Below are 11916 nucleotides of genomic sequence, written 5' to 3'. Positions count from 1 at the left end.
GTTCTGAAGCTACAAAGGCAGAGACTGGGGGACCATGTATGCAAGTGGGTGAAGAATTGGTTAAGGGACAGAAAACAAAGAGTCATTATAAATGGTACTTACTCAAAATGGGCTGAAGTCAGTAGTGGGGTACCACGAGGATCGGTGTTAGGGCCAATTCATTTTAATCTCTTTATTAATGACCTTGTGGATGGGATTGTTAGCAAAACTTTGTAGGATACTTAAAACTCAGCTCGACTATAAAATATTAAAGAAAGAACTAGATAAGCTGGCATCATGGGCAAAAACATGGCAGATGAAATTTAATGTTGATAAATGTAAAGTAATGCACCTAGGAAGCAATAATAGCATTAATTCATATACATTAAATGAAATAAAACTGGGGATAACGGAACAAGAGAAGGACCTGGGTATTCTGGTTACAAATAAGCTAAGCAGCAGCACTCAATGTCAAGCAGCAAACTGGATTTTAGGCTGTATAACAAGAGAGATAAAACCTGTGATTCTAATGTCATATTACCCCTATATAAACCCCTTGTAAGGCCACATCTTGAATATGAAATTCAGTTTTGGGCTCCACATTGTAAAAAGGATATAGCAGAAATGGAGAGGGTTCAAAGGTGGTGTCGCTTATAATGAAGAGCTTGAGAAATTGGGCTTGTTCAGCTTGGAAAAAAGACGCATTAACATGTTGTCACGTTGGATTCGAGGACCCACTGGGCCGTACCGCCTTGGTGGTATGGCAGCTGGCCATCAGGGTGCAGGTCACAGTTCGTATAAGGTACCTGTGGCAGCTCGGACAGTAGCAAGGCAGCCTCAGCTGGGACTAGGCAGCGTGTAGACGTCAGGCGTGGAGCAGCAGGACAGGCGTAGGTACAGCACAGCACGACTACAGCACAGCACGGCACTAGAACAGGATAGCACGGGATACAGGATACAGGAACACGGAACACTGGAACTGGAAAACACTAGGAGACCATTTGCTAGACAAATTAGGATATGACAAACAACGCTCAGGCATGGGAGGATGGGGCTGGGACCTTCTTATAGACCAGGGTGCTCTGGGAGCTCAATCTCCCACATGCGTGCGCTTTGGCTTCAGTCTGGACTGAGCTCTCGAGTGCACCCTGGTGGTCACTGTGGAACAGGACGGCCGTATGTGAAAAATCTCTGGAGAGAAGCGCGTCGACTGGATGGAAGGAGTTTGTGGTCAGCGACCATGAACGTTACAGTATCCCCCCTCTTACGCCCCTCCTCTTGGGACCAGAATGAGAGAAACCTCTTAATGAGGGTAGGAGCATTGAGATTCTCTTCTGGCTCCCAGGACCTCTCTTCTGGACAAAACCCCTTCCAATCCTCTAAATAAAAGGTTCTTCCTCTTACTTTTTTAATGTCCAGGATCTCCTTAAACTCGAAGGTGTCAGAAAGACTGCTGGAGGCAACCGCAGGGCTAGGAGTCTTGGTAAAGCGGTTCAGAACCACCGGCTTCAGGATGGAGACATGGAAGGAGTTGGGGATCTTGAGGGTAAGAGGCAGCCGAAGCTTGTAGGTGACAGGGTTGATCTGTTGTAGGATCTCGAAGGGTCCCAGGAACCTGGGAGCAAATTTGCACGATGGCACCCTCAGTCGAATATTCCTGGAGGACAGCCAGACCTTTGTGCCAAGAAGAAACTGAGGAGGTTCTCTTCTCCTTGTGTCCGCCTTCTATTTCATGCGACCGCCAGCAGGATGGAGGATCGAGTCTGCAGAAAGTCCCTAAAAGCCGTGTCAGCAGCTGGTACCTTGGACATATCAGGCACTGGGAGAGGAATTCGTGGTTGTTGGCCATAGACAATGAAGAACAGTGTCTTCTGTGCGGACTCGCTGGTGTGATTGTTGTATGAGAATTCAGCCCATGGATGAAACTGCACCCAGTCATCATGCTGATTGGAGATGAAGTGGCGTAAGTAGTTCTCCAAGATCTGATTGATCCTCTCGACCTAACCATTGGACTGATGATGGTAGGCCGAGGAAAAGTCCAACTTTACACCTAGGAGTCCGCAAAGGGCTCTTCAGAACTTCGAGGTGAACTGAACCCCCGATCAGACACAATATGCTGTGGCAAGCCGTGCAGGCGGAAGATGTGTTGGATGAACAGCTTGGCCAGTAGAGGAGCAGAAGGAAGACCGGTCAGAGGAACGAAGTGGGCCATCTTCGAAAATCGATCCACCACCACCCAGACAGCACTGCATCCAGCAGAGAGAGGCAGGTCAGTAATAAAGTCCATAGCTATATGCTGCCAGGGAGCATCGGGCACAGGCAATCACTGGAGCAGGCCAGCAGGTCTGGAGTGAGCGACCTTGTTAGCTGCACACACTGAGCAGGACGAAACAAAGTCCAAAATGTCCTTGGACAGCGTGGGCCACCAGAAATGACGGGCAATCAGATCCTGGGTCTTACGGGTCCCCGCATGACCTGCCAGTCTACAGGAGTGTCCCCAGCGGAGGATTCTCCCTCGGTCAGCCAGGCGCACAAAAGTCCTCCCTGGAGGAATGTCCCCAACTTGCAGGGGATTGACAGAGACAATGCAAGACGGATCAATAATGTTCTGTGGCATCTCCATGGTGTCCTCTGTCTCGAAAGACTTGGACAAGGAATCATCCCTCACATTCTTGTCGGCCGGGCGATAATGGAGCTCAAACTGGAATCTGGTAAAGAACAGCGACCACCTGGCCTGACGAGGATTCAGCCGTCTGGAGATAGGTGAGGTTCTTGTGGTCCGTACAAATCAGGATGGGATGAGTTGCACCCTCTAGTAGATGTCTCCAATCCTCCAGGGCCAACTTGATGGCCAGTAACTCCCGATCCCCAATCGAGTAGTTGCATTCTGTGGAAGAGAAGAGCTTACAGAAATATCCACATATCATAGACTTGCCCTTGGAATCTCTCTGGAACAGGAGTGCTCCAGCACCGACAGAGGATGCGTCCACCTCCAGCGAGAACTGTAGAGAAATCTCGGAATGATGGAGGATAGAAGCTGACCTAAAGGCACTCGTCAGGCTATTGAATGCAGACTCTGCCTCAGGAGTCCACACCTTGGCGTTCATGCCCTTCTTAGTGAGGTCAGAGATAGGAGATGTCAGTGAGAAGTTTGGAATAAACTGTCCGTAAAAATTGGTGAATCCCAGAAAGCGCTTTATGGCCCTCAAGCCGCACCATCTTGAGACCTCTATTCGAGACAATGTAGCCGAGGAAGGGCAGAGCCTCCTTTTCAAACACACACTTCTCCAACTTAGCGTACAGACAATTCTCTCTTAACCGCAGCAAAACCTGACGGACATGTCTCTGATGAGTCACAGGATCTGGAGAAAAAATCAAGATGTCATCAAGATAGACCAAAAATCAAACCTAGAGGAGGTCACGGAAAATGTAATTAACAAACTCCTGGAAGGCCGCAGGAGCATTACACAGGCCAAAGGGCATTACTAGATACTCATAGTGTCCATCACGGGTGTTCAATGCAGTCTTCCATTCATAACCCTGGCGTATCCGGATTAGGTTGTAAGCCCCACGCAGGTCTAGTTTGGAAAAAATTTGGCACCACGTATACGATCAAATAATTCAGAGATCAGCGGCAATGGATATTTCTTCTTCACCGTGATTTGGTTGAGACCTTGGTAGTCAATACAAGGATGCAGGGAGCCATCCTTTTTTTTGACGAAGAAGAACCCGGCTCCTGCCGGGGAGGAGGACTTCCGTATGAAGCCCCTCTTCAAGTTCTCCTTAACATAGGTGGACATGGACAGAGTCTCTGGCAAGGAGAGAGGATATATCCTACCACGGGGAAGGGATGCACCAGGATTCAGCTCGATAGGACAGTCATACACCCGGTGTGGGGGCAGTGTCTTTGCCTCCCTTTTGTTGAACACGTCCGAAAATGCAGCATAATGACCAGTCAATTCTGCCAATGATCGAGGCAAAGGAGGCTGGACCAAATTAATCTGTACCAGGCATCGGCTGTGACACTCTGGGCCCCACTGGAGAACCTCTCTAGAGTTCCAGTCCAGGACTGGAGCATGTAGTCGGAGCCAAGGTAGACCCAGCAGCACAGGGTTAACGGCCTTGGACAGGACAGAACGGTAGAAGTTCGGAGTGGAGAGCCCCTATTTGGAGCCTCAGCGGCTTGGTCACAGCTATAACTGAGTCTGGCAGAGGTAGTCCATTTACTGATGCAACCATCAATGGTCTCTCCAGAGGGGTAGTGGGTAATTGGAGAAGGTCCACCAGGTCTCTACAAATGAAATTAGCAGCGGATCCAGAGTCCAGATATGCAGAGACCTGATGCGTTTTCTCACCGGACACTATGGTCATGGGTATGGACAACTTAGACGGGAGTCCTTCTTTACCCAAGGTTGTCTTTCCTACCAACCCTAGGCTTTGGGGCTTTTGGGGACACAGACGCACAAGATGGCCTCCGAGGCCGCAATAAAGACAGAGTCCCGAAGTGCGTCTGCTTTGTCTCTCCTGGGTAGATAGCTTACATTGGTCCATCCTCACTGACTCCTGAGGAGGATCGGTATCTGAGGACGGCAGGGGTTGCTACAGGGTAGGTGCCAGACTAGGAAGGCCTCCCTCCCGACAAACCTCTTGGAGCCGTTCTTGGAGCCTTCTATCAATCCGGGCAGCAAGGAGGATGAGGTCATCTAGGGTAGACGGGAGATCTCTAGCAGCAAGTTCGTCCTTAATCTTAGGAGACAGTCCATGCCAGAATGTAGCCACCAGGGCCACATTGTTCCACAACTGTTTTCCCACCAGGGTGTGGAAGTGGATGGCGTACTCGCCCAGAGAGATGTCTCCTTGGCGTAGGTTCAGCAAGGAAGCCGCAGCAGAGGTGAATGAGTCCAGGCTCCTCAAACACTGTGCGAAGTGTCCGGAGGAACCCTTAGAAGTCACGGGTTTCTGGTCCTTGTCTCTCCCAGATAGGGTTCGCCCATGCAAGGGCCTTGCCAGTAAGAAGAGAGGTGATGAAAGCGACCCTTGCGCCATCAGACGAAAATGCCCTTGAATACAGGCTGAAGTGGATCTGGCACTGGTTCAAAAATCCACGACAGGTACTTGCGTCTCCATCATATCGGTCAGGAAGTGGCAAAGAAAAACGAGCATCAACACTGCCAGGAGGTGTAGTCTGAGGAACAGTACTGCCAGGAGGTGTAATAAGAGGAACGGCAGCTCGTGCCTTCTGCCGACGTGCGAGAATGTTCAAGGCCTGGAGGAGTTGGTCCTGTCGAGACCGGAGGTCTAGCATATCCGCCCGCATCTCTTGTGACGTCGTCATGGTCTTGGATCGACCAGCGAGGTCCATGGCCTGAGCGTACTGTCACGTTGGGTTCGTGGACCCACTGGGCCGTACCGCCTTGGCGGTATGGCAGCTGGCCAACAGGGTGCAGGTCACAGTTCGTATAAGATACCTGTGGCAGCTCGGACAGTAGCAAGGCAGGCTCGGCTGGGACTAGGCAGCGGGTAGATGCCAGGCTTGGAGCAGCAGGACAGGCGTAGGTATAGGACAGCACGACTAGAGCACAGCACGGCACTAGAACAGGATAGCACGGGTTACAGGATACAGGAACAGGGAACACCGGAACTGGAAAACACAAGGGGACCATTTGCTAGACAAACTAGGATATGACAAACAACCCTCAAGCATGGGAGGATGGGGCTAGGACCTTCTTATAGCCCAGGGTGCTCTGGGAGCAATCGGCTCAATCTCCAACATGCATGCGCTTTGGCTTTAGTCTGGACTGAGCTCGCGAGTGCACCCTGGTGGTCACTGTGGAACAGGACGGCCATATGTGCAGACATCTCTGGAGAGAAGGGCGTTGACTGGATGGGAGGAGTTCGTGGTCAGCGACACAGGACGTTACCCATGTATAAGTAAGTATATGTGTGGTCAATACAAAGAACTAGCACATAGGAGTCTACAAAGGACCAGGGGACATTTATTGCGAGTGGAAGAAAGAAGTTTGAGACATCAATATAGGAAAGGGTTCTTTACAGTTAGAGTAGTCAAACTATGAAATGCCCTACCGCAAGAGGTGTAATTATTAGTAACTAATTATTAGTCTATGGAGATAATTATAATTTTGAGTAAACGCTGATTTTTTTGTTCTTATATATCATAATGTGACATGACGATATTATATTATTCAATTTTTTCTGTTTTGTATAGCATTATCTGAGGAAGGCCTGATGTGGCCGAAAACTTTTATAAATACGTATTGATACGTGGATTGCATAAATAAAGAATTACAAATTGTTTCACCGCATACCTGAGTGCCGAGTTCTTGTACACTCTGAAACTACTGTATAGTGATATTATAGTATGTGGTAAGGTATGCATGGCTTTAACCTGAATATGTATGCAGACTTACAAGCACTAGCCTAGAAGCTTTACCCTCATGAGATAAGCTTTTCCTAGGCCAGTACTTTGGAGCCTTCTTAATCTGCTATATACTTACTGTATACCTATATCAATTTCATTAACCTAATTTTTTATATAAATCCTTGGTGTTACTATTTGGCTTGATTGTGCCACTGCCAGGACCGGGTTATGGGGAGGGCAATATAGGCAATTGTCCAGGGGCCTCCATCTCCTAGAGGCCTTCACTTCTAATTACCTCAAGCGCTTCTCAGAGACTCTCAGAAGCAAGACATAGGAATTCTTAAATATTGTAAGCATATATCCCAGGGGACGAGAGATCAGTCATATTAAAATACAACATGCCCAATCCTTATTTCTCCCAACAGGCTTCCCCCAAACACATTCCCATCGTAGGTAAATCCTGTTGGCATTGGCAGTATATGCCAGCAATTATCTAATTTGTACAGCCAGCTTAACCTTATGACAATTTAGGAGAAGGTGATCCACACTTATTTTTTACCCATGGGCCTCCTTTAATCATAATCTAGTCCTAGCCATCCGTAAAAATGAAGTGCTGTATGTGCATTGAGAATTTATTGATGCAGCCATAGCATAATGTCTGTATTGCATTAAAGAGAAACAACGTTTTGAGATTATATACACTACCGTTCAAAAGTTTAGGGTCACTTAGAAATTTCCTTATTTTTGAAAGAAAAGCACAGTTTTTTTCAATGAAGATAACATTAAATTGATCAGAAATACACTCTATACATTGTTAATGTGCTAAATGACTATTCTAGCTGCAAACGTCTGGTTTTTAATGCAATATCTACATAGGTGTATAGAGGCCCGTTTCCAGCAACCATCACTCCAGTGTTCTAATGGTACATTGTGTTTGCTAACTGTGTTAGAAGGCTAATGGATGATTAGAAAACACTTGAAAACCCTTGTGCAATTATGTTAGCACCGCTGTAAACAGTTTTGCTGTTTGGAGGAGCTATAAAACTGACCTTCCTTTGAGCTAGTTGAGAATCTGGAGCATTACATTTGTGGGATCGATTAAACTCTTAAAATGGCTAGAAAAAGAGAGCTTTCTTGTTCTTAGAAATGAAGGCTATTCCATGCGAGAAATTGCCAAGAAACTGAAGATTTCCTACAACGGTGTGTACTACTCCCTTCAGAGGACAGCACACACAGGCTCTAACCAGAGTAGAAAGAGAAGTGGGAGGCCCCGCTGCACAACTGAGCAACAAGACAAGTACATTAGAGTCTCTAGTTTGAGAAATAGACGCCTCACAGGTCCTCAACTGGCAGCTTCATTAAATAGTACCCGCAAAACGCCAGTGTTAACGTCTACAGTGAAGAGGCGACTCCGGGATGCTGGCCTTCAGGGCAGAGTGGCAAAGAAAAAGCCATATCTGAGACTGGTTAATAAAAGGAAAAGATTAATATGGCCAAAATCACACAGACATTGGACAGAGGAAGATTGGAAAAAAGTGTTATGGACAGACGAATCGAAGTTTGAGGTGTTTGGATCACACAGAAGAACATTTGTGAGACGCAGAACAACTGAAAAGATGCTGGAAGAGTGCCTGACGCCATCTGTCAAGCATGGTGGAGGTAATGTGATGGTCTGGGGTTGCTTTGGTGCTGGTAAAGTGGGAGATTTGTACAAGGTAAAAGGGATTTTGAATAAGGAAGGCTATCACTCCATTTTGCAACGCCATGCCATACCCTGTGGATAGCGCTTGATTGGAGCCAATTTCATCCTACAACAGGACAATGACCCAAAGCACACCTCCAAATTATGCAAGAACTATTTAGGGAAGAAGCAGGCAGCTGATATTCTATCTGTTATGGAGTGGCCAGCGCAGTCACCAGATCTCAACCCCATAGAGCTGTTGTGGGAGCAGCTTGACCGTATGGTACGCAAGAAGTGTCCATCAAGCCAATCCAACTTGTGGGAGGGCCTTCTGGAAGCATGGGGTGAAATTTCTCCCGATTACCACAGCAAATTAACAGCTAGAATGCCAAAGGTCTGCAATGCTGTAATTGCTGCAAATGGAGCATTCTTTGACGAAAGCAAAGTTTGAAGGAGAAAATTATTATTTCAAATAAAAATCATTATTTCTAACCTTGTCAATGTCTTGACTATATTTTCTAGTCATTTTGCAACTAATTTGATAAATATAAGTGTGAGTTTTCATGGAAAACACAAAATTGTCTGGGTGACCCCAAACTTTTGAACGGTAGTGTATATACATATACTAGTTTGAAATAGTCCCTGGTATGATGAAAGAAAAGTACAAATTGCAAGGTTTCCTGTCTTGGATGTTTACATATTGCTCCTGTCACTTCGTAACTCCCAAGTTGATTCATTACACCGTATCACTACCTACAAAGAACTTACAGAATATATAAAAGGCCATGAAATCTCATGACACCGACACCATTACTGCAAATTATTTTTACTAATTGGATATACATATGCATAAAAATGTTACTTGCAGAATTAGAAAAGCATGGAAAAGGAAGGTGATTTTTGCTATGTAATCAAATTTCTTGCATCCTAGTGTTAAATTAATGAAGACACATGTCCTAGTATTTACCCAATTACACAGAAAGATTGATTGCAGCGCGACCTCTGGGATCTCAAGAAAAAGGCTGGGGCTACATTGAGACTTTTTGTAGCGCAAATTTTAACTATTCAACTACAGCGGCAGTCTAGAGGATGCATGCAACTCAATTCACTCATGTAGACTGCAGCTGTTGCTCGATAGAATAAAGAGTTGGTGTAAACTCTGAGGCTATGTTCACATGGCCAATGGCAGATTATCATAGGGCGTGTTTGGCGGCCGCCCGGGGCTCCCGAGAGGCCCATGGCCGCCCAAAGTACATTGTAGTTTTGTTGCGATTTTGCCGCAAACTGCATTATGTATGTCCTGCAAAAGGACCTTTGGACATAAGGTCACATGACCTTATCTCTGAAGTTCTTACTACTGCTTAGAGACCTGCTGGTCACATGACCGCAGGACCTTGAGCAGCAGCAGCAAAATTCCACAGAGAAGACTGAAGAGAGCTGCTATGTAAGTATAAGGGGATGGATTTGTTTAAGGGGACTGTATTTAGAGGGTCTGGTGTGGGGGTCTGTATTTAGGGGGCCTGGTTTGGGGACTGCATTTAAGAGATTTGGTGTCTGTATTAGGGTCTGGTCTGGGGTCTGTATCAGTTTAAGGGGTTTAGGCTCTATATTTAGGGGTCTGTGTTAGTTTAAGGGGTCTGGGGTCGGTATTTAGGGGGTCTGTATTAGTTTGAGGTCTGGGGTCTGTATTTAGGGGGTCTGTTCTGGGGTCTGTATTAGTTTATAGGGTCTATTTAGGGGGCCTGTTCTAGGGTCTGTATTAGTTTAGGGGTCTTTATTTAGGGGTCTGTATTTAGGGGGTCTGGTCTGGGGTCTGTCATAGTTTATAGGGTCTATTTAGGGGGCCTGTTCTAGGGTCTGTATTAGTTTAGGGGTCTTTATTTAGGGGTCCGTATTTAGGGGTCTGTATTAGAATAGGGGGTCTGGTCTGGGATCTGTATTACTTAAGGGAGTCAGATCTGGGGTCATTATTAGTGTAGGGGTCAGGTCTGGGTTCTGTATTTAGGGGGTCTGTATTAGTTTGAGGTCTGGTGTCTGTATTTAGGCAGTCGGGTCTGGGGTCTGTATTAGTTTATGGGAACTGTATTTAGGGGTCTGTATTAGTTTAGGGGTCTTTATTTAGGGTCTGTATTAGTTTAGGGGTTCTTGTCTTGGGTCTGTATTAAGGGAGTCAGGTCTGGAGTCATTATTAGTTTGGGGGATCAGGTCTGGGGTCTGTACTTAGGGGTCTGGTCTGAGGTCTGTATTTATTTAGGGTGCTTGTTCTGGGGTCCGTATTTGTTTAGGGGGGTCTGGTCTGGGGACTGCAATAGTTTAGAAAGTCTGGGTCTGTATATATTCTATGATCTAGTCTGGTGTCCAAATTTATTAGTCTGCGTAAAAGGGGGTGTCTGGGCACATCGATAGGTCATCAGTATAAAAAACATTCCGTGCCCGGACAACTCCTTTAGTGTATGGGCTTGGGCCTTGGTGTCTAAATTTGTGTGTTTCTATAGAGGCTGGAAATGGCTGCAGAAGTGATGGGCAAAGATGTCTCATCAGGAGAAGTCGCCATAATGGTCTGCGTCAGATGAAGAAGAAAAGAAAACAGCTCCCATCAGAGAAGACATCACTTGTGAGTCACTGGGTCTATAGAGGATCTATCCACTCTCCAGACATGTCTCTTGTATTCTACATATCTCTGTGTACCCAAGACTAATAGACAAACGTGTGTTACCATTCCCATTGTCAAGAGGAAATGTCCCTACACAGTGTGATAGTGTCAGCGATGGTTGGAGACTGTCAGTATGTAGGGGCAAAGCCCTTTGACAAGGGGAATCATAACAACCATTTGTCAATGCTCACACAGAAAGGTGGTGTTCACTATAGACACGGCAGAGAAGTGGTGGGGAAGGGGGGGCCCAAGTTTGTGTAACAGCCCAGGGCCTATGGTCTACTTAATCCGCCACTGAACACGGCAAACGAAAAACGTCCTTAAAATATGGATCTGTTTTCAAGAGAAAACAGCCCCTGATTTTCAGAAGTTTTTTAAGCAACTATCGTTTTTTGCTGCGTTTTTTACGGCTGTTTTTGGAGCTGTTTTTCTATTGAGTCAATGAAGAACAGCTCCAAAAACGGCTTAAGAAGGGACATGCACTTCTTTTTACGAGGCGTTTTTTACGCAGCCGTTTTTAAAAACGCCCTGTGGGAACGGAACGCCGTTTTTCCCATTGAACTTAATGGGCAGATGTTTGATGGCGTTCAGCCCCGGTATTTTAAGCTGTTTTTTGGAGCATTTACAGCCCGAAAAACGGCTGAAAATAGGCCGTGTGAACATACCCTCACACATTTATGAAGAGGCAAAAACCTTTTTATCAATGTGTCGCATCTTTCTGCTGAGCCGTGTACCACAAACGTGGCGCAACGAACGCGGCCATGTGCCATACATTCCCCCCACATCACCCATAAAATAAAAAACACACATACTCACCTCACCGCTCCTCCTCCGGCTCCCTTCATCATTCCAGCGATACTCATACAAGGTCTTTTTTAACTCTACGGGAGTGACGGAAACAGCCGAGCCCCGCTCCATTCAAACTCCTCCATGCCACAGTTGTGCAGCTGAATTAGACAGGGGATCGGGGTCAATTATTCCAGTAATTGGTGGGGTTCCCAGCGGTCGTACTCCAGCAATCTAACATTTATCCCCTATCCAGAGGACATAAATCTACCAAAAAATGTTGTTTACTGCCTGAAAAATCCCTATAAAGTACCAGACGCTAGGTGTCTCCCTTCTGTCTACCTTGCCTTCCACTGCCTGTTGTCAAGACTAAACCGTCTCTATCAGCAGAGACACCGTGATGGATTACAGGAAGTGGTGGCGGGTCCTTGCAGGCAT

Source organism: Rhinoderma darwinii, chromosome 2 (assembly GCF_050947455.1).
Source record: "Rhinoderma darwinii isolate aRhiDar2 chromosome 2, aRhiDar2.hap1, whole genome shotgun sequence".
Taxonomy (NCBI): domain Eukaryota; kingdom Metazoa; phylum Chordata; class Amphibia; order Anura; family Rhinodermatidae; genus Rhinoderma; species Rhinoderma darwinii.
The sequence above is the reverse complement of the archived record's forward strand: the minus strand, read 5'-3'. Positions refer to the sequence as shown.